General features: G+C 35.7%; 1 protein-coding gene across 3 annotated transcripts in view; it reads left to right on the forward strand.

The window, feature by feature from the left end:
* Positions 1 to 26,510, forward strand: part of ELF1 (E74 like ETS transcription factor 1) — a 174,123-nt gene that overhangs the window by 23,280 nt on the left and 124,333 nt on the right. For 2 of the 3 annotated variants that reach the window (XM_077158374.1, XM_077158382.1), the window contains exon 1: positions 4,224 to 11,352. The exons of the other annotated variant lie outside the window; for it this stretch is intronic. The gene's annotated coding sequence lies outside the window, so the exon portion shown is untranslated. Of the gene's footprint in view, positions 1 to 4,223; positions 11,353 to 26,510 lie in introns of those variants that run through there. 3 annotated transcript variants of the gene reach the window in all.

Here is a 26,510-nt window from a genome sequence, read left to right on the forward strand (position 1 = left end):
CTTTCTTTTAGATGAACTTTAGCAGGGTCTTGAAGGATGGGAAGAGAGAATAGTAGGAAAACAGTAACGAGGAAAGGCAGAGAAGTTGGTAAAGTTTGGAGACTTCTTTCTCTAACTTGTCCTAATTCTTAATCAGTCTAGCACAGTATACATACATGTTTTAGTATCCTTAAATTTGGGAAATCCTCTGAGATGGGTCAGACTAAATTTTAAAGTTCAAAATTATTTTGCCATTTTAAGTTTGGAATGTTATAGAAAGGGCATAGGATTCTACAATGAACATGAGTTTAAATCCTGGCTTTAAATGTACTAAACAGGAGGGTATGGGCTAGTCATAACTTTTGAATAACTGTACATATTATTTATTATTATTCAGTATTTTGGGGTTGGCTGGGTCATTCTTAAGATCTAGGCTGTCTCATCTGAGACTAGACGGTCTAGGGTGGCTTCAGTCACATGCCTCAAGCCCATCTTTTTTCTGGCTTTCACATTTCTGCAGGCCATTCTTTGTTCCAGAAGCTGCAGAGAAAGTCTTAAGAGAGGGCAAGTCCCTACGTGCCTGCACTTTCCAAGTGCTTGTGTCACATTTGCCAAAGCAAGTCATCTGGTCAGCCCTATATTCCGGGGGTGGAGAAGTAGACTTGCTTCTTGATGGTAGAAGAGGCAAAGTTATGTTGCAAAGGGGATTGCATTTAGATTCGTATGAATAAATTGGTAACGGTTACTGCCGTTTACTATAGGAAGTAAAGGAGTTAGCGTCATGGATGTCTATTAGAAAGCTTCACAGGCCTTGAGAACAGGTAGTACAGACATTCTCAGGTGGAAGATTGCTTAATGTGTATATGGTACGGCAGGAAGAAGTTAAGGTGGCTGGATGGGAGGGAGTGAGTGGGAGAGGGGAAACAGATATAGAAACCATAAAATGTGTATGGGGCTTTAAGCAATTATAAATATAAAGATTTGCGTGAGATGAGGAGCCATACGAGGGTTTTGAGGCATAGCAGTAGTAATATGATATGACTCACCATTTAAGGATTACCTTGTTTTTGTTTTGAAACTAGATTATAGGGAGGCAGGGATGGAGCTGGAAGGCTACTTAGACTACCACAATAATGCACGTGAGAGATAACAGTTGTTCAGGTCAGGATAGTAGAATGAAGGTGAGTGGTAGGGTTCTGAATATGTTTTGAAGATAGAGCCAACAGGATTTCCTGACAGATTGGCAAGAAGTATATAACAGAAAGAGGAGTCGATTCCAGGGTTTTGGTCAAAGCAGCGAGAAGTATTGTATTACCACCAAAATGGTTGGAGAACATTCTGGGTTGGGTAGGGTAGTTTTGGGGGTGTCCTCAGAGTCTGTAATTGTTACCTTTTGTATCTATAGCTTTACTATCATACCACATAAATATTGATGCTCAGATTTTATTTGTTTAATTGTGTAATATATATACAAAGCAAAGAAAGAACAAAGCAACAGTTTTCAAAGCACTCTTCAACAAGTAATTACTGGGCAGATCTCAGAGTTTGTCATGGGCTACCATACCATTCTCTCAGATTTTTCCTTCTAGCTGCTCCAGAATGTAGGAGGTTGGAAGGAATAAATATTTCTTGATAGTCACAATTGACTTTTTTTTCTTTTTTGTGAAAAGTAACATATATACAGAAAAGCAATAAATTTCAAAGCACAGTGCAATTAGTTGTAGAACAGATTTCAGAGTTTGGTGTGGGTTACAGTTCCACAATTTTAAGTTTTTGCTTTTACTGGAGACTAAAGAAAATAGCAATATAATGATTCAGCAGTCATACTCGTTTGTTAAACCCTACCATCTCTGTATAACTCCACCATCACTTTGATCTTTGTATCCCACTCTTTAGAGGTATTTGAGCTACGACCACTCTAACTTTTTCAAGTTGGAAGGGGCTCTCAGTAATATGCGGTAGGGAGATGGAAATGGCTGATGTTCTGGAGAGTTTGGCCCCTCTACATTTCAGTATTTATTTGGTCCAGGGACCTTTCTGGAGGTTGTACATTTCTGGAAAGGCACCCTACTGCATGGAACTTTTGTAGAATCTTATGTGTTACCCTAAATGTTCTTTAAGATTGGTGAATTGGGGTTTGGCAAGTTATAATAGCTAGCAGTGTCTAACTGAAGCTTGCATAAGAGTGACCTCCAGAGTAGCCTCTCAACTCTATTTGAACTCTCTCAGCCACTGATACCTTATTTGTTACATTTCTTTTCCCCCTTTTGGTCAGGATGACATTATTGATCCCACGATGCCAGGGCCAGACTCATCCCTAGGAGTCATCTCCCATGCCACCAGGGAGACTTTCACACGTGGATGCCATTTCCTGTGTAGGGGGGAGGGCAATGATTTCCCTTCAGAATTGGGCTTAGAGAGAATGAGGCCACATTTGAACAACAAAAGACGTCCTCCAGAAGTAAGTCTTAGGCATACCTATAGGTGGGCTAAACTTCTCCACTACACACTTAAGTGTCAAAAGAGCAAACCTCTAGTTCAAAGGGCTTGGCCTATTGATTTTGGTGTCCCCTAATGTTTGACACAGTATCACGGGTTTCCCTGGTGGTAAAGTTTTAATTCTTCTATATATTTTCTCCCACCTCTCAAGGGACTTTGCCAATTCTTTTTGATTATCTGCTTAATATTCTCAGGGATATATTCAGGTATTACATTAAGCTGTACCAGATTAAAGGCCCTCATTCTTATTCCCGGTTCCCTGTGTTTCACTTGTTTAAATGAGCTATCCAGACAGATTGAGTTAGATTATGTGCTGTAGGAAATTTAGGTTCTGGACAAAATAAACCTTTCTTCCTTTGGTTTCGAATAGTAGGTGAGGTTCTAGAATATAATAATGTCTTCCTTACCCCTGTGTTCTGAATTACCTTAAACCTGACCTGATCATCTTCATTCTTATCTCTAAGTACCAGGTTATGCATATATAAAAAAGCCTGTCAAAATCCCGAATTAATCATTACCATTCTGGACTATATGTGACTGCTTTAAGAGCTTACAATCTAGGCTCCTGTTTTCTTATAAGCATTTTCTATAGCCAACCATGCAGTAATTGCTCTTTTGCTTCAGGCTAATTTTGCCTCCCCCAATGTCTCATAGGTTTATTCACAATGTTGCATGCCTCACATCTTTGTTTCTTTTTCTTTAATAGCAGCCATTCTTATAGGTGTGAGGTGATATCTCATTGTAGTCTTGATCTGCATTTCCCTTATAGCCAGTGAAAATGAGCATCTTTTCATGTGCTTTTGAGCCATGTGTATTTGCTTGTCAGAAATTTTTTGCCTATCCATACCTTTAGCCCATTTATAAATGTGTTGTTGAGTTGTATGATTTCTTTGTATATACAGGAAATCAAACCCTTGTCCTATATGTGATTTCCAAATATTTTTTCCCATTGACTTGGCTACCTCGTCACCTTTTTAACAAATTCTTTTGAAGTACAGAAGCATTTGATTTTGAGGAGTTTTCTTTTATCTATTTTTTCTTTTGTTGCTTGTGCTTTGGGTGTAAAGTTTATGAAGCTACCTCCTATTACTAGGTCTTGAAGAGGTTTCCCTACGTTTTCTTCTAGAAGCTTTATGGTGCTAGTTCTTATATTTAGGTGTTTGATCCACTTTGAGTTAATTTTTCTGTAGGGTGTAAGATAGAGTCCTCTTTCATTCTCTTGACTATTGATATCTAGTTTTTCCTTGCCCAACTATTGGAAAGAGTATTTTGTCCCAGTTGCTGCCTTATGTTTTGTATTTTGTTTGTCATATATATTCTTTTCCCTCTTTTTCTTTTTAACCTTTAGGTTACCTTTACTGAAATTCTTCAATTCTGTGCCCTCCTCCAGACCCGTCTCTCCTGTCTTTTTTATTCAACAGGCAGAACTACCTGTAATATTTCTTGTAGGACTGGTCTCTTGTTGACAAATTCTTTCAGTATTTGTTTGTGAAAATTTTAATCCCTCCCTCAGAAGGACAGTTTGGCTGGGTGCAGAATCCTTGACTGAAAGTCTTTCTCTTTAAGATCTTAAATATCATACCACTGCTTCCTTGCCTTTATAGTGCCAGTTGAGTAGTTTGAATTCAGTCTTATGTGGTTTCCTTTTCATGTAGTAGATTGTTTTTCTCTTACTGCTTTCTGAATTTTCTGCTTCTCTTCAACATTTGGAAGACTGATTGGTATGTGTCTTGGGGAAGGATTTATTCTATTTGTAATTAATTGGGCTTCTTTGATTTGCATATTTATGTCCTTTATAAGGGATGTTTTCCCCCATTATATCCTCAACTAATCTCCCTAGCTCTTACTCTTTTGTTCTCCTTCTGGGACCAGTGATTCTTATATTTGTGCCCTTAGTTTTGTCCATCATTTCCCTGAGATTCAACTCAAACTTTTCTGTCTTTTTCTCTTTTACTGTTTTGTGTATTTGAAATCAGTTGTTCTGTCCTCTAGTTCACTTATTGTTTCTTCTTCCTCTTCATGTCTGGTGTTGTATGTCTCTAGTGTATTTTTGATTTAGTCTTCAGTGTCTTTAATCTCTGTGATATCTGCTATTTTTCTTTTTATTCTTTCAGATATCTTTTTATGTTCTTCTAGTGTCTTTTATATATTCTTTATGTCATTAGCCATCCCATTTATTTTAGTTAGTAGAGGTATGTGAACATCTTTGATTAACTGTTCCAAAATCTGTGTCTCCTCTGGTGTTTTAATTTGGTTATTAGGCTGGGCTGTATCTTTCTACATCATTATATGCTTAGTGATCTTCTCTTGTTTTTGAACCCTGTAAATATCTTGATAGGTTTACTTTGGAAGTTGATTTCCTTAAGTAGTCTAAAGCTTTGTATTTGCAGGATGAATGTGGAGCAGGTTGTAGGGCGCAGGGCAGGGCACAACAATGCAGTGATGCATTGCAGTGCAGGTATAGGCAAGATGAGGATTCTAAACTGGTAATTGCTAGTCCCTGTCTCCCTGTCCTTGCACTCCTGAGGGCTCCAGGCTTTTGTTTGGAAATGAGCTTGTTAGCCTGTTTGCATCAGCCATGTGGTCTCCAGTTCTCTGCTTCTCATTTCTTCAGCTTCTGCAATCAGGGCAAAAATTATATGTTTTATAGAAGACTCTCCCAGGTCACTTACACCCTGGAATCACTGTCTCAGTCACCGTCCCTTCCTTCTCTAGCTGTTTCTAGGAGCAGGGGTGATCCCGACCTATCCTATTCCACCATCTTACTCAAATTTACCCCGCCATCTTCTCCAGATTTATTTCTTTAACCCAGACCTCTGTCCCTGGCTCCAGAATTGTATATATCTTCAGCTCCAGGACAGCATATCCAGTTGACATCGCAACTTGGATATCTAATAAACATCTCAAACCTAATGTTTTGGAAACTAAATTCCCACCCGAAAACAATGCCATCTGTAGTCTTTCCTGTCTTGAGTTCTGGCAGCCCCACTCTTCCAGTTCCTGAGACCACTGCATCTTTTTGACGTTTCTTTTTCTCCCATACCCCATATTTGATCCATCTAAAAATCCTCCTCCATAATTCCTCAGAAACATACCCATCATTTAATCATATCTTACTTCCTCTTCTGTTTCTCCCTGTGCAAGCCATTATCTGGATTTTCTGGATTATTGGATTAACTTCTTGTTTTATCCTTGCCCTTCTTGTCTGTTTTCATGTACAGCAGTTAAATCTTATGACACAGCAACTAAAACTCCCCACTTAAAAGCTCTTTGTAGTGAGAGTCTCCATTACCTTTTCCTATTCTTCCCCCACCTATTACCTTCCACCGTATTTTCTCCACTTGAGTCACACTGCCCTCCTTGCTTTCCTTGAGCATAGCAGGCAAGCTGCTTGTTAGAGCTTTTGCACATGCTGCATTCTGCCAGTAATGCTGCATTCTTTGTCAGATATCTGCATGACTCAACCCCTAACTTCTTTACTCTTCAGCCTATATAAAATCTTATATTCTTCTCTTCCCTATTGTGTTAGGGTTTTCTAGAGAAACAGAAGCAACAAGAGAGATTTGTAAATATGAGATTTTTCAAGGTTTCTCATGCATCTGTGGGAATAGAAGAGTGCAAAATCCATAGGACCAGGTGTGAAACTGGCAGCTCTGTTGAAGGATTTGGACAAACTTTACAGGAAAGGCTTACTGACTGAAGAAGCAATGAAGGAGCCTCTATCAGATAATTGGATTATCTCGTTGTGAGAGGCACTCATCAGTTGATTGCAGATGTAATCAGCCACAGATGCAATGAGCTGACTGATGGTTTAATATACCATCCTTCCTGTTTACCGACCAGCCACAAAATATCCTTATAGCAAAGACAGTACTTGCCTGACTAGAGAACTGGGCATAATCACTTGGCCAAGTTGACACCAGAACTGAACCATCACCCCTGTTTTTCTTTTTTTTTTTTTTTCTTCACATGGGCAGTGTTCTAGTTTCCTAGCTCCTGGAATGCAATATACCAGAAATAGAATGACGTTTGAAAAGGAGAATTTAATAAGTTGCTAGTTTACAGTTGTAAGGCCGAGAAAATGTCCCAATTAAAACAAGTCTATAGAAATGTCTGATCTAAGGCACCCAGGGAAAGATACCTTGGTTCAATAAGGCTGATGAAGTTCAGGGTCTCTCTCTGAAGTGAGAAGGCACATGATGAACATGGTGCCATCTGCTAGCTTTCTCTCCTGGCTTCCTGTTTATTAAAGCTCCACGAGAGGTGTTTTCCTTTTTCATCTCCACAGGTCACTGGCTGGTAGACTCTGTGCTTCTCGTGGCTGTGTCATTCTGTACTCTCTCAGAAATCTCTCCCATTCTCCAAAATATTTCCTCTTTTATAGGATTCCAGTAAACTAATCCTGAATGGGTGGAGACATGTCTCTACCTAATCCAGTTTAACAACCATTCTTGATTGAGTCTCATTTCCAGGGAGATGATCTAATTACAGTTTCAAACATACAGTACTGAATAGGGATTAGAAGAAACGCTGCCTTTACACAGTGGGATTAGGATTAAAACATGGCTATTTTAGGGTACATACATTTCTTTCAAACCAGCACAGGCAGTCTCCAGTAATTGAACCCAGGTCTCTGGCATGGCAGGCGAGAAGTCTGCCACTGAGCCACCATTGCACCACCCACCATCATACATGTTTTACACCTTTTCTTTGTACTTCACACTGATATGTATTTTATTTATAATGTTTTTTCCTCCTTTGCCAGAATGTAATTACCATGCAGGTATGATAATTTATCAGCAGTGTATCTCTTTTATTACCTGCTGTATCCACAGGCCTAGAACAAAGCCTATAACATAGTGAGTAGGTGTTCAATAAATATTTGTTGAATGCATGAATTAGTAGGATTACCTCTTATCAGCAATAACTTGACTTTGGGCAAACCATTTCTCTTAATAGGATTTGTTTTCCTATCTTTAAAGTGAGATTATATTGGATTGGATCAGTGTTTGTGGCTTTCTTGAAACAGCAAAAACTTAAGTGTAAGTAGTATTGAGGTTCCTTGAAGGTTTTTATGAGAATTCAGCTGCTTAGCAAAAATGTTTAAAAGCCACTGTACTGGATAGAGTTTCTCCAAGGTCTTTTCAGCCCTAGGATGATGAAGATTATAATTAGAATTGTTTGTTTGGTTATTGAGGGGAGCCTTTATGTAGAGGAGGCATTTGAATTGGGACTTGAAGGGGGAATATTCAGTAGGCAGAGATAGCTTGTAGGGAGGGAAATAAGCAGTGTTTTCCAAGCCCAGGAAACAGTGGTGAGGAAGGCAGGCAAATAGCAACAGAGGAAATTTAAAAGGTGTGGGGAAGGCAAGTGAGTGCAAGAGAGAGAAAGAATGGGAGACTGTATGAGTGTGTGTCTGTTTGTATTTGTCTGAGACAGTACAAAGGGGGCAGGGAAGATAGTGCTGAAAAAGGATAAATTGAGGTCAAATTGTGAAAACGTTGAATATCAGGATAAATAGAAGCAATTTGGATTTTTATTTTGCCCCTAGGGAATCAAAGTTTCTTTCCTTTGTTTATTTTATTGTTTATTTTTTGGACATGAGTTCTTTAGGAAGATTTCTCTGATAGAGTGAAATACGAATTTAAAGTGGGCATTTGCTAGTAGAAAAGGGACAGTTAGGAGACTGGCAATGTTTTTCTTTTATATGATGCTTCTACTTAAAGAGTAGCATAGGAGAACCTTAAAGTTTCATTATAAACTCAGCACAAAAGAAAGAGAATTTTCTCCACATCATGTAGGGGTTAATAAGTGTCTTTTTGAGTAGCTGCTATGTGTAGAGCACTATGTTAGCTGCTAGGGCTACACAGGAAGCCTGGATTTGACCCAAACTACTGAGTCCACTTATAGATGGGGTGTTCAAAAGACTCCTCTGGGTGTATGTGTTTAAAAGACTCTTCTGGGTGGTTCTGAGGCGCATTCCTGGTTACAACATTGAAGTAAAACGTACATCGTCTTTAAATTTAATTTAAAATTTAATTGTTCAAGATGCAATGTAATGTCTATGAGTAACAACTTGAGATCATAGCATGTTACCTGGGAGCAGCAAAGAAGAATAAAATTGTACAATCAGTTCTTGGTTATTTTTAAAAACAGAGGTAAAAAAAAAAAACCCTTGCTATCTACAACAGAATCTTGTAACATGGTTGGTTACCATGGATTCGGCTGTATCAGTAAATCACGGATCAAATCATATTTTAAAGATAATTGATGTGTGTAGTAAAATCCTGATACACTACAGTTTCTTCTCAGTGAACCATTTTTGCAAAGTTCTTGTCTCTGAATTTCTTCTATTCACTGGACCCTATCCACAGTGATGGAAATATAGTAATTAGCAAAACTGGACAAAGCCCTGTCCCCTTTTGCCTTTGGAATGAAACACACAGACACGTGTCCAGGAGATGTATGTGTTTCTTATGAATGGGTCTTAGAAAACTGTCTCTGTGGGAGGGGGAAGGAGGCCGTGGTTTAATGTAGGTAAGAGAGAATTAACCATGTTTTGCATGTAAGCTCACATTTGGAAATTCTACATATTACTTAGAATGTCGGATTACACTTTGACAGGTAGTAGCATCAGCAGTATAAGTTCTGTCCTGTTGAAAGATTTATCAAAAAAACCTGAATCCTAGTTCTTTAAATTTTAGTTTTATAATTAAATAGTGGAGAACCTTGATTCCTTACAGTAATGAATAGAACCTATATCTAGTTCCTGTAGGTGGTAAAATAAAGCTGATAGGGATGCTCCTGAGCATTTGGGTAATGTAACAGCAACTCTAGAAACTTCTCCTTTGGTATAACTAAGATATTTGCTTCTGTTTCAGGGCCAGTGATTGTTTTCTCTTTAAGTCTCTCACTTTTGTACGTAGAAATGATCTACATACTGGTGGTCAGAAGTTCTTCTATATTATATTCCAAATATCCGTCATTATCAAGTAATGAGGTGCTTTATATAAGTGGGTTTTCTTAGTAGCAGAGGCTTATTACCCTTTTATCTGTACTTCATAAAAAATTTCACGAACTTGGTATTCACTTTGCATTTTAAAAACCTTTATCATAATGTTGCTCACTTTTAGGCACTTGCTATATGATGGTATACCTAGGAAGTACGTAGCACTTACTGACCCTGCAGAATGGCTTTAGATCCCAGTACTTTTTACATTTTATGTTTATTTGTAGTTTTATAGTCCTTTTGTTGTTCTTTATTATTGTTTTTTTAATCAATTGTTATTTATTTGTTCTGACATCATCTTTTTACTATTGCCCTCTTTTTACTCCTTATAATTTCTGTGTGTAATTAGTTAAAAGAAAATAATCAAGTTCAGTTCTGGACAGAGACTTGTGAGACTTTCCAGTGAACATCTTGGGTTCCAAATTGTCGTTTTGGATAAGCGAGCTAGATTAAGCTAAGTATGCCCTTTAAAAAAAAATTTTATCGTGATAACATATATGCAACCTAACATTTCTCATTGTAACCACTCTTAAGTATACAAATCATTGGTGGTAATTACATTCCCAGTGTTGTGTACTGTGACATTTCACACCAGAAAAAGTAATATATTTTCCTTTTTAGCATAATTCTTTATTAATAATTCAACAGTGGAGATTATGTCAGTAAAAAGCTAAGCAAACCAGCAGAGCATTCAGCAGAAAGGAATAGGCACTTAACATTCACAGTCATTATTTTGTAGTATTTATTAAGTTCCTTTTGAAGTCAGTGATGTTTTCTTGTCCTTTCACCTGTGCCTTTGATAAGGCCTTTGATTAGAATTATCTAATTAAATTTACTTTTTGTAAGATATTAAGACAAAGTCTATCTAGTAAGTTGCGCTTCTGAAAGTGCTTAATGCTTTTAAGTCATTTTGATCTATTTGAGCTCTTGAAATAAATTAATGAATATTCACCCAGGGGCCAGAATAAGTAGTTGTAGTTACATTTCAACTGCATGGGCACTTAGAGAAAGAAAGAGAATTATGACTACCACTTGGAAGTAATAAGTTATGAACTGTGATGACTTTGACAATTGGATTAAAATATGGTTTTATCAAGCTTGTAGTTTTATTTGCATTTTGCTGTATTTGGCTTTAAGTTCCTTTCCAACCCTGAAATTATTTTTATTCTAAACACCAGATTAATTCAGACTTGTTTTTCTACTGGACTTTGATTTTTCTAGTGGATTTTATCTGTTTTGTGAACTTAAATCCACATCTGATATTGCAGCTTGCCAGCATTTCCAGATTACCTAGCAATATACCTCCTTTCATAAAAGGGTTAATGAGTAACCAGATTAGATTCACCAGTCCATTGTTACATCAAGTGGCAGAAAAGTGGCTTGCCATCCCTTCTGTCCTCTACGAGTCTTTTTTTCTTTCATAGTTTTATTTACCTGATATATTAAATAGTTTTTAAAATTTGAGATTTGTTTTTTTTTAAGACAGCATACAGTTTTCAGTTTTACTTCCTTATAGATTCTGATTTTGTTTCATTTTTAATTTAAAAATTTGGCAGTTAACATGAGTTGAATAGTGGTTTTTCAAGGTAGGTCTTTCTCCTTGGCTTAGTTCCCTCCTTTCCCAAACTCTGCACTGTTTTTACCTGCAGATTTTGCGTGTTTGACCTAGCAGAATAATTGGGTCCACAGCAACATGGGCGTGTCTCCCTTAGAAACACTTAGTTTCATGTATGACTCATAAGCTGAAGCACAGACACCACTTCCCCAATCTACAGGAGCCATTTTAACAGCACAAAACTTGCCGGTTTGTTTTTTAATTTTCAAGCCCAAAGGACGATTTCTAAAGAGAAAGAGAATATTTAAAGGTAACTTATGATTTTGTCGGTTTGCCTCTGGCTGTTTCCTAGGCTGATAAACAGAGGGTGGTTCTTACCTGTGAAAGAACATGGCTGAATATGTTCTTTAACTCTGATAAAATGTGTGTAGTCAGTCACATGCCTGATTGCATTTAACTGTTAAGGAGGAAACAAAGCGTTTGGTTTCTGGAAAGTTTTAGATCTTCTTGGTAAACCATTTTTCACATTTTGTATTATTATTATTATTATTTTTTATTTGGTATGACTTGTGAATAAAGGAGGGTTTTCCCTTTTTTTATACTATGAAAGTCACATTTTAATAAGAAACCATCTAATCTTATGGGGGAGGTGGTGCCAGGAAGTTAAAATTAAGTAAACTGTACTATTCACATGTGATATGGGTATTAAAAAATAAACAAACTCAGGGACATTGGCTTTATTTTGGGATTTTTAAATAAGAACGAAGTTTTAGGGCAGCTCAGTTATAGATTTGCTCATTGGTTGTTCTGTTCTTTTTGTTCTAAATTAATGAAATTATACTAAACACTTAATTTTGAGAACTAAGAAGTTTAAGTAAAATGAACAATCATTTAGCTAGCAGATAAAAGTAAATATTGAATAAAAAGAAGAAACACTAGAATGATATATTACTATTAAAAATGAAGTTTTGCCATTCATACTGGAAACTTGCAATTCATACTGGAAACTTGTTCTGAGAATAACCTTAGAAGCATAACTTGCTCCTAAGGAAACGTAGTATTTCAGTTTTGTATAAAAAGGAAAAGTAAAGAGTTTGTTTTTTCATCTATACTACTGTTCTTAAAGTTTGCTTGTTTTGAATTAAAAAAAATTAAAACCTCTTGTAAGTGAAAAGATTGCTGAATCTTTTTCTGAAATATTTGTTCTTCATTGATACTGTGATATTTTAGCAAGTATACATGTATTCTGCTGTAGTGTGAAGTTCTAGCTGTTCTGAGAAGCAGGGTGCAGTACTATTTTACTTCTGAGACTTATTTATGACAATAAAATTTTAATATTGAATGATTAGGAATAGAGTTTTTGGAACTACAACTTGCCAAGTCATTTAAAGTTTTTAAAGACTAGTGACCCACAGGAGAAAAATCAGGGGACACACAAGAAAAAGCAACATAATTTAGATTTTATTTGTTAAAGAAAAGTAGTAGAATTTAATTTCTTCAAGTTTAGAAGCTGGTGCAACTTAAATGAAATAGAAACTAGTCATATTTTAGTTTCTTATTATGTGGGAAAGACTGAGGTGCAGGGTGTTGAGGAGAAAGGAAAAAAAAAAAGCAGGAAAGAAGGGAAATCCAGAAAGACTTTATTTACTCCCTCTCCCCTTTCCTTTCGTAAGGTTGAATCTAAGTTTAAAGTGAGTCATCAAAAATGAACTTAAATAATTACCTGTTTAGAGTACTTTAGTGCTTAAGGAGACTGCACATCCAGCCATCTGCCTCACTTTTTTTTTGTATGCTGTATGGCAGGGTCACATTTCATTATTTTTCCGTGTGAGTATCCCGTTATTGCAGTACCATTTGTTGAATTTTTGTTTGTTTTGTTGGTTTTTGTTTGTTTGTTTTGGGGGGAAATGCATGCCTCACTTTTACACATGGAACAGCAGTGGTCCAAAGAGATACTGTGAACTTCTTGAGGTTGTTCAGGGCTTCCAGTTCGGAGCTGCTCAATCTAGTCCATGGAAACAAGTAATGTTTTGTTTGAAAGTAGTCTTTATTTCCTTAAGAGTAAATAAAATCTTAAATTGCTTCATAATAGTTTTATTGATAAGTTACAACCAATGGATTTTGAAAATGTGTTAATGCTAGTTCCTTTTCATCAGAGAGATGATGATGCAGATGTTTAATTACTACAGCATCTGTTTTTCACTATTAGGAATTTTTGATAGTTGAAGCATTATTTGTGACTTTGTTTAGGATAGGCCTAGGGAAGGTGGAAATAGGAGTTGGGAATTCGAACTTCTAAATACAAATACAGGTTTATATTTCTGCTTAAAGTTTTCTATGTATTCTTTTAGGATGGTACACAAACACTGTTTGATATGGTACCTTGTTCTGCCAGAGGGTGTGTGTGTTTGTGTGTGTGTATAATTTTATATGTGAATTTACAAAGTCTAGGCGTCTCTAAATTTTGACATTATACTTACCTTGAATTTGACCTTCCCAGGGTTAATGATCTCATTCTGTTTGTCAGTGTCATACTTTTCTCCTTTGAGAATTTGCTGTACATACCAGACACTTTTAGAATCTCCTAATCCCTAAACACTGTTAACTTTTTCATATGTTTATTTGAGGTGGTGGGAATTACTTTAGATCTGCCCTGTAGTTCTTTAGGTCTGAAATTTGGATTCTTTTTTTTTTATTATTACTTTGCATATGACTTTGTGTCTGCTAAATATCTGGGACTTCTAACCTAATTCGATATCAGATTCTCCACTGTATGGTTGTTCATCATTGTCCTAAGTAATAAACAAGGAAGGCTAAAAATCATGGGCTGTATCATAAATTAAGATTATTATTGGGAAAAAAGGGCCTGGTAACATAGATGAAGTAAGAGCAGAGTCAAACTCCTGAATAGTTAAATTCAGGTTCTGAAAGTCTAGAGATGAGAGATGATCAAGGCTTAAAATATTTAGGAAAACTTATGGATTTTGAGGGAATTATGAGAAGAATAAGTAACTGTCTAGGTAAAGAGGGAATGCCTTCAATAAGGTTAAGAATATAAAGTCTTGGGGTCAGAGATGGTTTATTTTCTCTATTTTTTTCCTACCTTTGACAAAGTACCTGGCATATATGATTAGGCAGATATTATTTGTTGCATTAAATTCTTGGCTATTCTTAAACTCTTGCCATTTTTACGTAACAAATTCAGTTGGGCAGGTCCTGTAAGGTTAGGAGTAGCAGATCTGTAAATGGCATGTGGTGCCCAGTTTACTCTGATGTCTGCACATTGTAATCTTTCAAAAGAAAAAGAAATAGCATTGACATACTGACCTGAGAGCTGCCCTTTAAAGTAGTAGTTTTCAACCTTTAGTATATTAAAAATCACCTGTCTTCATCCCAGAAATTCATTAGGCCTAGGGTGTTCAAGAATCTGTATTTTGAAGAAGAATCCTAGATGATTATGATGCAGGTGCCAGTGTATCACACTTTTAATATTTGAATTTAAAAATATTTTGAAACCTACAGCCTCTAGTTAATAAGGAACATAACTGAGGTAGTTTATTATTAGTGTTAGAACTTCTGTAGCCTTTCATCTCTGCCACAGTATTCCTTTCTCTATTCCATTTATTGCTTTTCTTGAATGTCTTTCAACTTTGTGAGTTTCTCTCCTTTTCTGTAATTCTGCCTTTCCTCCTCCTACTTCTCCAACCCACTGCCATATTGACCATGATATATAATTAAACTAATTATTTTTGTTTTTCAAATATAATTAGCCTATTATGTATTTCTTAGTGAACTGTCACTTTCTCAGTGCTACTTTTAAATTTCCTTTTGATGCTTCCTGGATTCCTCTCCATCCCCACACACACACCCCTCCCCTTGGAGTTACAGGAAAAATATTCCCCTAACTGATTTAGGGTGGCATATTACAGTTTTTTGAAAATTCTTCTCTATCAGGAAGTACACTATTATTCTTCATAATGTTTGAGTCTGGAAGAGACAATATGTATAGTTACCATGTGATGCTTGGATATGATTTTTGCAGCTTTTTTCTGACAATTAATGGCATCACTGGTTGCATATTTATTTATAGGCTTTGCCTAACATTATATCTCATCTAATGGGACATAACTAGGTGTTCAGTGACTCGTGTATGAATGGAAAGAAGAGCCCCATCAGTTGGATTGGCTGAAAATCGTCATTGATCCCATTAATTGGGCAGAATATTTTGCTCTTTTATTTAGGAGCTGCTTCATATAGATGTTGGGAATTAAAATAATAACAACCTTGAGTTGACTCAAATGGTTAGGGCTCGAGAATGAAGCAATCTCCTCCCATTAAAATGAAGAACCTACTGAAGAGGGGGGTTTTTATGTTACCTCTATCTTGGTATCCTCTCAGATGGTTTATGAACTATAGTAAAAGTAGCTTATTGATCTATACTATAAATGTCTTTTCTAGTCATGGTTCTAGGCATGCCATCCTTTAAATAGGAAAATAACTGTGTGCTATTTGTTGGCAGAGAGGGAGAAACTATGAAGCTGAACTTTGATTGTACAAGTTTCTATACAGAAAAATTTTGATTCCTTTCTCTTTCATTTGTAAATATCTGAATTATTGCCACCCTCATCTTCAGAAAACTCTTCCTTAAACTTGCATTCTCTTTCAACTATACAAATTCAGAATTTTTATTTCATTTGTGCTTTGATTGCTGTGTAGTAGAATAATCAGCTCTTTTGAGTCTATATTTTCTACAACTAGAAACAATATGATTGCCATCCTTAGTTTGTATGAAGAGTGGCTTAACTTTTATATTAAAAAGTTAGAGTGACGTGCACATTGTTTAAAATCTAATGGATTTTAACACCAAACCTGGATAAAGATGCCCCGAGAAAGAAAAACTACAGATCAATCTCCCTACGAATATAGATGCAAAAATTTTTAGCAAAATACAAGCAATCCGAATCACATTACAAGAAATATACATCATGACCAAGTGGGGTTAATACCAGGAATGCAAGGGTGGTTCAACATAAAAAAACTCAATCAACCTAATACAGCACATTAACAAATCAAAAGGGAAAAAAATCACACAATCATATCAACTGATGCTGAAAAAGCATTTGACAAAATCCAGTATCCTTTACTGATAATGGAGTGATAAGATAGGAGAAAGAAATAAAAGCCATCCAAATAGGAAACGAAGAAGTAAAACATTCATTATTTTCAGATGACATGATCCTATATTAGGAAACCCTGAAAAATCTACGTCAAAGCTACTTGAGCTAATAAACAAAATCAGCAAAATGTCAGGATACAAAATTAATGTATAAAAATCAGTAATGTTTCTATACACAAGAAATAACCTATCTGATGAGACAATTAAGGAAAACATTCCATTCAAAATAGCAACCAAATAATCAAGTAACTAGGAATAAGCCTAACCAGGGATGTTAAGGACTTAAACATAAAAAATTACAAAAAAAATTTCCTAAATAGATGGAAATGTCATCCCATAGTCATAGACCAGAAGGATGAATGTCATTAAGATATCAACTCTATCTAAACTGATTTACAGAGTCAATGCAATACCAATCAAAATCCCAAGAATCTACTTGGAAAAGCTGGTTATCAAATTTATTTGGAAGGGAAAGAGACCCAGAATAGCTAAAGACAAACTAAAAAAGAATAGTGAAGTGGGAGGACTATCATTTCCTGACTTAAAAAAAAAAAAATCTAATGGATAAAATCTAATGGAATAAAAATGTCTGTAATGAAAAGCAGCGTCTTTCCTCTACTCTTGCCCATCCTTAGTCCTGCTGCCCCGATGTAACCGTTTCCTATAAAAGTTATTTTTATTATTTTACATTTGTGTTTTTATACAAACATTTTACATTGCTTGTATCTTTCCTTGTCCTATCTCCTACCCTATGTAATTGAGGTTCTTCCAGGAGGCAGGAACTAGTATAACTTTATGTGTGTAATCTACATAGTGCATGTTCAGTCTTACAGTGATCATTGTGCTTGTGTAAAGTTGTATGGTACAACTAATAAATCTAAACATAATTAATTTAAAATTAGTTATTTTCTGGGTTTTATAAAACAGTAATGTAAACAGTGAGTGAAACTATAAAAATTAGGTGTTGATTTAGTGACTTGGTTTATGTACATCTTATTTTTTATATAAAAATATAATGGTAGTGGGATGGTAACCCATTAAAAATGAAAAAAAATATTATAATGGAAACAATATTGTAATGGGGCAGTTTGTTAACTTTTTTATAAAGAACTGTATAGTATGCATGTAGGAAAGTATATAAAACATACAGATCGAAAGTGCTTACCCATGTCACAACAACCTCAGTTAAGAAATAGAAAATGTTTATTACGTTAGAAGTCCCCCACTCCTGCCCACGTATGCTTCTCCTTAAAAATAACTACTATCCTGACTTTCAACACTGTGAGATTTATCTTGGTTAATTTTCATTGCAACCTATATAGTATTACATTCCCCGTCTATACCTACTGCATGTATTTATTCACTCTTGTTGGTGGCATTAGTTTCTTTCCAATTTGGGAAACATCCTGGCCTAAGTTTCTTGGAACATATGTACAAGAGTTCTTTAGGACAGTGCCTTCACATTGAGGTATGTGTAGACTTTACAAAGAGTATGGAGGGAATCGTTGGTTTAAGAGTATTTAGAGTTCCCCAAGATCTTTCCTAGGTACAGGGACTTGTCTTCAGTGCTTTCTCACCCACTAAGAAACTTATAGTGATGTAGTATTGCCCTGGGGTGTAATATCCTTCAGAACCCTAAACCGATAGGCACCTGGAAATATTGGTTGTAGTGTTGAGAGTGAAAGATTGACAGTCTCACTGCTTTTAAGAAAATTGAAAGAAAGCCTCATGGCATTGTAAGTTGAGAGATCATTGAAAATAATCCTTGAAGGTAGATCCCTAATGTAAGTTTTGGTAAATAAGTCTGCAAGAAGTTAAAAAAAGTAAGTGGCTCTGCTTTAGCCAAACACTGTCTCTTCCTATCTATTATTTGTTTGAGTAGGTTTTCTCAATGTTCTATCTATAAAAATATAAATAAAAAAGGAATAACTTAACCCTGATTCATTCTGGCAATAATTACAACTCATTCACAAAATCATATATAACCTCATCTATCTCATAATAAACATTTTCCATAAAAATTTATTTGGTATGTGTTTTGGTTTGCTAATACTGCCAGAGTGCAATGTACCAGAAATGGAATGATTTTTACAAGGGTATTTATTACATTACAAATGTACAGTTCTAAGACCATGAAAATGTCCACATTAAGGCATCAACAAGAGAAAAAAGCCTATTGTGTCCTGGTTTTCTCTGTCACATGGGAAAGGCACATGACGATATCTGCTGGCTCTTTGCTCCTGGGTTGGTTTCAAAATCGCTCTTTGAGCTCTGTGGGTCCTTCTGGCTTCTGTTGGGGTGTTTTCTTTCTTCAAGCATTGTGGGGGCCCTCTCTTAGCTTCTCTGGTAAAACTCTGGATTTCTTGGTTTGATCTGTGAAAGGATTCCAGTCAAACACTCCTTGAATGGGTGGAGTCACATCTCCATGGAAACAACCTAATCAAAAGGCCCTACCCTGCAATAGGTCTACCCCCACATAATTGTAGTAAAAGAACATGGCTTTTCTGGGATGCATAATAGTTTGAAAACAGTACAGCGTATTTAATAAGTATAGATTTGTAATGTGTAAACTCTTTTATTTATCAGTCATATACTACTAATAATCATAATAAATCAATCCAGAGAAAACCTTTTTATCTTAGAACCTTATGGACATGGTAAATGAAATAATTTTCCATTCATTTAGTTCTGTGTGTGTATGTATTGCAGAGAAGTTATAAACAATAGAAAATGTTCAAGCATAAAATATTACATTAAGATAAAATTTTATGAAAGAAAGGGAATGCAACTAAATTCAAGGAGAAAAGAATGATGTAAGATTTCTTATTGTTAAAGAGCTTTGATCAAGTATTTGTTCAGGTGCCTATGGTACTTAAATTTATTTCAATATGTTTTAAAGATTGATGTAATATGTACATTTAAAAAATTTTAAATTTACAACATGCTGAAATTACAGCCTTTGTAGTTCATGATGAAATATTTTAGAAGACAACTTAATATATGAGAGTACAAAAAATTTTTGAAGACCATAATATAGAGTTTGTACCTAGGAGTGGATTTGTTGGGTGAATAATAGTATATGCTTCAGATTTAACCAGATAGTGCCAAACAGTTGTCAAATTATAGCCACTTACACTTTCACCGGCAGTATATGAGAGTTTCTATTGTTGCACATATTAACATTTGGTTTTGTCAGTGACATGTTGTTAAACTATACAATTCAGAGGCATTTACTACATTCACAGTGTGGTGCAACCATTACCTCTTTAGTTTCAGAACATGTTCATCACACCCAAAGGAAACCCCATACCCACCCCTTAAGTAGTAATTACCCATTTCTCCTGCTCCCCAGCCCCTGGCAACCACTAATCTGCTTTCTATCTCTATGGATTTGCCTATTCTGTATATTTCACATAGATGCAGCTGTACAATATGTGGCATTTTGTTTTTGGCTCATTTCACCAATCATAATGTTTTTAAGGTTCATCCATGTTGTGGCATGTTTCAGTACTTTATTTCATTTTATAGCTATATAATATTCCATTGTATTGATTTACCAGATTTTGTTTATTCAGCAGTTGAAGGACATTTGGATTTTGTTTTGTTTTATTGTTCTGGTAAATAATACTGCTATGAACATTTGTGTACAAATCTTTTTGGAAACCTGTTTTCAGTTATTTTGGTTATATACCTAGGAATGAAATTGCTAGGACATATGATATTTCTATGTTTAACTTCCTGAGGAACCTCTAGATTGTTTTCTATAGCAGATAAACCAATTTACATTGCTACTAGCAGTATATGAGTGCTCTAGTTTCTTTACATTCTTACCAATAGTTATGTTCCTTTTTAAAAATTATAGCTGTGTAGTGGGTACAGAGTGGTATATCAAGGTGGTTTTGATTTGCATTTCCGTAATGACTAATGATGTTGAACATTTTATGATCTGTTTTTTGACCATTTCTGTATCTTCTTTGAAAAAAATGTCTAAGTCCTTTTTTCTTTGAAAAAAATATCTAAGTCCTTTCCTCATTTTTAAATTGAGTTGTAAATGTTCTTTATGTATTGTGTATTGTAGGCCATTACCAGATATGTGATTTATGAACATTTTCTCCTATTCTGTGAGTTATCTTTTCACTTTTGATGTAGTGTCCTTTGTTGCACAGAAGTTTTAGATTTTGATGAACTCCAATTTATTTTTTCTTTGGTGACTTTTGCTTTTCATGTCATATCTTAAGAAACCATTGCCATATCCAAGGTCATGAAGATTTAACCCTGATTTTATCTTCCAAAGATTTATAGTTTTAACTGTTATATTTGGGTTCATTGATTCATTTTGAGTTAATTTTTGTGTATGATGTGAGGCAAGCATCCAGTTTCATTCTTTTGTATGTGGATATCCAGTTGTTCCAGTACCATCTATTGAAAAGACTATTCTTTCCTATTACATCGACTTGGAGCCTTGTCAAAAATTAATTGATGGGCGGGCCACCCTGGCTCAGCAGGCAGAGTTCTCGCCTGCTATGCTGGAGACCCAGGTTTGATTCCCGGTGCCTGCCCATGCAAAAAAAAAAAAGAAAATTAATTGACCACACAGTGAGAGGGAGTGGTAAGGAGTATGGGATGTATGAGTTTTTTCTTTTTCTTTCTTTTTCTGGAGTGATGTAAATATTCTAAAAAATGATCATGGTGATGAATATACAAATATGTGATGATACTATGAGCCATTGTACACCATGATTGTACACCATGTATGAACTGTATATGTTTGAAGATATGTGAGTAAAAATATTTAAAAAAAAATGACCATATATAGTTGTATGGCTTTATTTTTGGCCTCTTAATTCTAATTCCATTGTTCTGTATATCTATCTTATGCCAGAAAACACTGTTGATTCCTGTAGTGTTGCAGTAAGTTTAAAAATCAGTAAGTGCCTTCCTATCCTCCCCAGCCCCGCCTTCCAAGATTGTTTTAGCTCTTTTCAAATTGTAATTCCATTGCAATTGCATATGAATTACATATGAATAAAACCATTGGAATTTTGATAGGGATTTCACTGAATCTGTAGATCACTTTGGGGGAATATTGCCATCTTAACAACATTGTCTTCCAGCCCATGAATATGTGGGGATGTCTTTCTATTCATTTAGGTTTTTAAATTTCTCTCAGCAGTGTTTTGTAGTTTTCAGTGTACAACTCTTGCACTTCCTAGATTAAATTTACTCAACTATGTTATTCTTTTTGTAAATGGAATTTTCTTAATTTCCTTTTTGCATTGTTTGTTGTTAGTGTATAGAAATAATAACTGATTTTTGGTTGTTGATTTTGTATCCTTCAACTTTGCTGAACTCTCATGTATTACCTCTTCTCTTTTTTTGTGGATTTTTTAAGGATTTTCTATGTATAAATCAGTTGTCTCTGAATAGAGATAATTTTACTTCTTTTGTCCAATTTGATGCCTGTCATTTATTTTTCTTGCCTAATTGCTCTGGCTATACTTTCCAAGACAATGTTGTCCATCTTATTTTTTTTGATGCATTTCAAAGTAGGTTGCAGCCATCAGTATACCCTAAACGCTGAATAGTTCACTTGCCTATCATTCTTTAACTTAAATTCAATCATTTCATGAATAGCTTTTAATAAAAAATAAAGTTTAGTATGATAGGTATAGTCCAGTTCCAATGATTTACATAAAAACAATACTATTATTTTGATACATATGTAGTAAAGATATGAAAATATGGACAGGTAAGGTAAGGGAGACATCAGAGTAATAAGATGAGTTGGAGAGCAGTATATAAGAAGACTTAGCTATATGTAACTTGCTTTTTCCTTAGAAAGCTGAAGCAAGTGATGATAAAATGTTAACGTAAGGCTGGTTGTTAGAAATATATCCCCTTTTTCTTCTTTGGTTGAACTATTTTGTAATAATAACTTGAGAAATAATGGTTAACTTGATTAGGAACAGAAGTTGAATAAAAAAAGGAAGTGATAAACTCTGCATTGGTTAAAAAAAGTTAACTGTCTTTTTTTTTTTTTAGTGAAGGAGATACACTAGATTGAAAATTAAGTTCTGTAAGACTTTGTGTCTGTTCCATATAACTAAGAAGATAGCTCTAGTCATACTTCTGATGGACAAATAATAATTTCCAGTTGAAATCTATTAAAAAATTAGAGTGAACAGCGAAAAATTGGAGCTATAGTTTGCTAGAAATAAGTATGCTTTGTCTTTAGAATCATCTCACATTCGAATATTTTTCAAAACACATTTCAGAACAAAAATGTTCATTAAACGCAATATAATATTAACACTAATAAGTTTTAATTAGCTAATACCCCAATTATACTAATTTATTGATATAATTAGTGTTTAATCTGCTTCCTTACCATTCTTAACTGTAATGACAGCAACTGCCACATCTTTGGTGACTTTTTTTTGCTATGAACTTTAAATGTAATCTTCAGATAAATTCTCTAAAAATTAATACTTGTAATGTTAGAATTGCTTTAAAGTGAAAATATAGCTCATAGTGCAGGTTTTAACTTTTATCTCTATTTCACACCTGACTCTTCTGAGATATTTCCCAGTTTATTGATAAGTACTAGCAGGAACAAAGAAGATCAAATGAAAGTAGAAGCCATAGAACTTTTTAGTGCGAATGGTTTTTATAAGTCATCTAGTTCAGGTTTCTCCTGAATTTAAAAATTACATATCCTTTCATCATATATCATTTATTGAGTTATTCAACAGTTAATTATCTTCTAGGCATCGTTCTTATGCTGAAGAATGTAATAGGGAACAAAACAAAAAGCTTTATTCATTGATATAAATACTGTACTAATTCCATTTTAAAAATGTATCATAATTGTTCTAGTTTGCTAGCTGCCAGTATGCAGCACACCAGAGATGGATTGGCTTTTAATAAAAGGGGATTTATTTCATTAGTTTTTCAGAGGAAAGGCAGCTGACTTTGAATTGAGGTTCTTACATGGGAAGGCAGAGGATGGCCTCTGCTGGCCTTCTTTCCTGGCTTCTGGGTTCCAACAACTTTCCCCAGGGTGATTTCTTCCTGCATCTTCAAAGGCCTGGGCTGAGCTGTGAGTGCTGAGATGAGGTATGCTGAGCTGCTTGGGCTGTGCTACGTTGAGCTCTCTCATTTAAGCACCAGCCAATTAAATCAAACCTCCTTTATTGCAGCAGGCACACCTCCTAGCCGACTGCAGACGTAATGAGCAACAGATGAGGTTCCATACCATTGGCTCATGTCCACAGCAACAGAGCTAGGTACCTTCACCTGGCCAAGTTGACAACTGAGTCTAACTACCACAATAATGCACATAAGAATTAGAGAAAATTACATTTAGACAAGATTATTCTTTTTTTTTTATTTTTATTAACACATCTTTGCACACAGAGTCCATACATGGCATACAGCCAGTGGCTCACAATATCATCACATAGTTGTGTATTCGTCACCATGATCATTTTTTAGAATATTTGTATCCAGAAAAAGAAATGAGAAGAAAAAGGAAAAAGCTCTCCTTCTCATTGACCACTAGTATTTCCATCTACCCAATTTATTGTACCTCTTATCCCCCCATTTATTTATTATCCATATTTTTTTTACTCATCTGTCCATACCCTAAATAAAAGGAGCATCAGACACAAAGTTTTCGCAATCTCACAGTCACATTGTATATCCTTATACAGTCATCTTCAAGAATCAAGGCTATTAAAACACAGCTCGACAGTTTCAGGTATTTTCCTCTAGCCACTCCAATACACTGTAAATTAAAAACGGTATCTATATAATGCATAAGAATAGCCTCCAGGATAACCTCTCAACTCTGTTTGAAATCTCTCAGCCACTGAAACTTTATTTTGTCTCATTTCTGTTTTCCCCCTTTCAGTCAAGAAGGCTTTCTTAGTATCATGATGCTGGATCCCAGCTTATCCCAGGAGTTCTATCCCATGTTGCAAGGGAGATTTATATCCCTGGAAGTTGTGCCCCATGTAGTGGGGAGGGAAGTGAGTATTTACCTGCCAAGTTGCCTTAGAGAGAGAGGCCACATTTGAGGAACAAAAGGGGTTCTCTGGGGGTGCATAGGCCTAATTTTAAGTAGGCTTAGCCTATCCTTTGCACGAATAAGTTTCTTAGAGGCAAACCCCAAGATCGAGGTCTCGGCCTGTTGATTTGGTTGTCCCCACTGCTTGCGAGAATATCAGAGATTCTCCAAATGGGGAGGCTGAATATTTCTTCCTTTCTGCCCAGTCTCCCAAGGGGACTTTGCAAATACTTTATTCACTGCCCAAATTACTCTAGGATATATCAGGGGATCACACTAATCTGGACAAACTAACAAAAACTCACACCCTATTTAAGATTCCATGTACTTGTGGTGTTCAGGTAAACTGACCATATAAGTTAAGTTAGGTAATGCACTACTCAAAGTATAAATTTTTCACCAACTAAACATCTCTACCTTTGATCTCACACAGAAGTTGAAGTTTTAAAATATGGATATCATCCTTTACCCTGTACTCTGATCTACCTTAGTATCCACATCAGCTTCCTTCATATCTTTACTTGAAGTCTGATCCCCTTTTTCAACTTTTTAAACAGTTCCTATGTAAGGTGCTGCTGACTTTCATAGCTTCAGAGTACTAACTCTGAGTCTCAGGTGTCACATAAATATCCAAAGTTTCTGGGAACTACCAGATGATATACAAGCAGCTCAGTATCTCAGAATTTAGAAATATCAGCTACAACTCCTGAATATATGTGACTGCTGAAAAAGCTTACAATCTAGGACCCTTTACAGTAGGCCTCAACCTGTTAATCCATGTGCTCAACTTCAGTTCACTGAGTTTTTTATTATAGTTAGTCCATGTGAGTGAGGCATGATAATATTTGTCTTTTTGTTTCTGACATTTCATTCAACATACAGTCCTTAAGGTTCATTCACCTAGTTCCATGCTTCATGACTTCATTCTTTCTTGAAGCTCAGTATTCCATTGTATGTGTATACCATAGTTCCCCCTTCCATTCCTCAAACGTTGTACCCTTAGGCCACCTCCACCCTGAACACTTTGACTATAAACACCAGTGTACAAACATCCATTCATGTCCCCTGTGCTGGTGTTTGAATATGTTGTAGAACACAGAAAAACCATGTCCTTTAATTCCCATTCAGTATTGCTGGATGGGAGCATTTTGATTGTTCCCTTGGAGATGTGACCCACCCGATTGTGGATGGTAACTTTTGATTAGATGGTTTCCATGGGGATGTGTCTCCACCCATTCAAGGTGTGGTTGCTTACTGGAGCCCTTTAAGAGGGAACCATTTTGGAAAAATCCGTAGGGCCCATGCAGCCAGAGACCTTTGGAGATGAAGAAGGAAAATGTCTCTGGGGTGCTTCATGAGACAAGAAGCCTGGAGAGAAAGCTAGTAGACATTGCCATGTTTGCCATGTACCTTTCCAGTTGAAACCCTGAACTTCCATTGGCCTTTCTTGAGTGTAGGTAACCTTATGTTGGTACCTTAATTTGAACATTTTCATGGTCTTGCCTTAATTTGAACATTTTCACAGCCTTAGAACTGTTAACTTGCAACTTAATAAATTCTTCCATTTAAAAAGCAGGTACATAGCATTCTGGCAGCTTGCAAACTAGAACATCCCCACATTCATTTCCTCCAGATATATATGGAGCAATGGGGTTTCAGGATCTTATGGCAACCCCATGTCTAGCCTCCTGTAGAACTACCACACTGCCCTCCCAGGGCTGTACCTCTCAGTTTCCCTACCAACAGTGAATAGGTACATATCTTTCTCCACCTTTTCTCTAGCATTTGTTTTTCTCTGTTCATTATTAAACAGTTTTATTCACACATCATACAATCCAACCTAAGAATATAGACATGACTTCACCACTGTAATCTATATGAAGACATTTCCTTTTCTTCCACAAAGAATCCATACCCCTCCTCCATGCCCCCTGCCTGTTGACATTTAGTTTTTGGCATAATGCCTTTATTAAATTCAGTGGAAGCATATATTAATGTTACTGTTGACTGTAGACCCTAGCTTGCATTGATTGTACTTTTTCTTTTATTCTATCCATTTTTGAGACCTTGCAGTGTTGGCATTCATTTCTTCTCCCTCATGCAAAAATGTTTTTTATTTGTACATTTAATCACTATCATTTTCTACTCCAGGCGTTCCGAAGTAATACTTTTTATCCTCTGTCTTTCCTTCTTGTTTCATATGTGCCCCCAGCCTTTCTGACTC

The sequence above is a fragment of the Tamandua tetradactyla genome, chromosome 4, assembly GCF_023851605.1.
Source record: "Tamandua tetradactyla isolate mTamTet1 chromosome 4, mTamTet1.pri, whole genome shotgun sequence".
Taxonomy (NCBI): domain Eukaryota; kingdom Metazoa; phylum Chordata; class Mammalia; order Pilosa; family Myrmecophagidae; genus Tamandua; species Tamandua tetradactyla.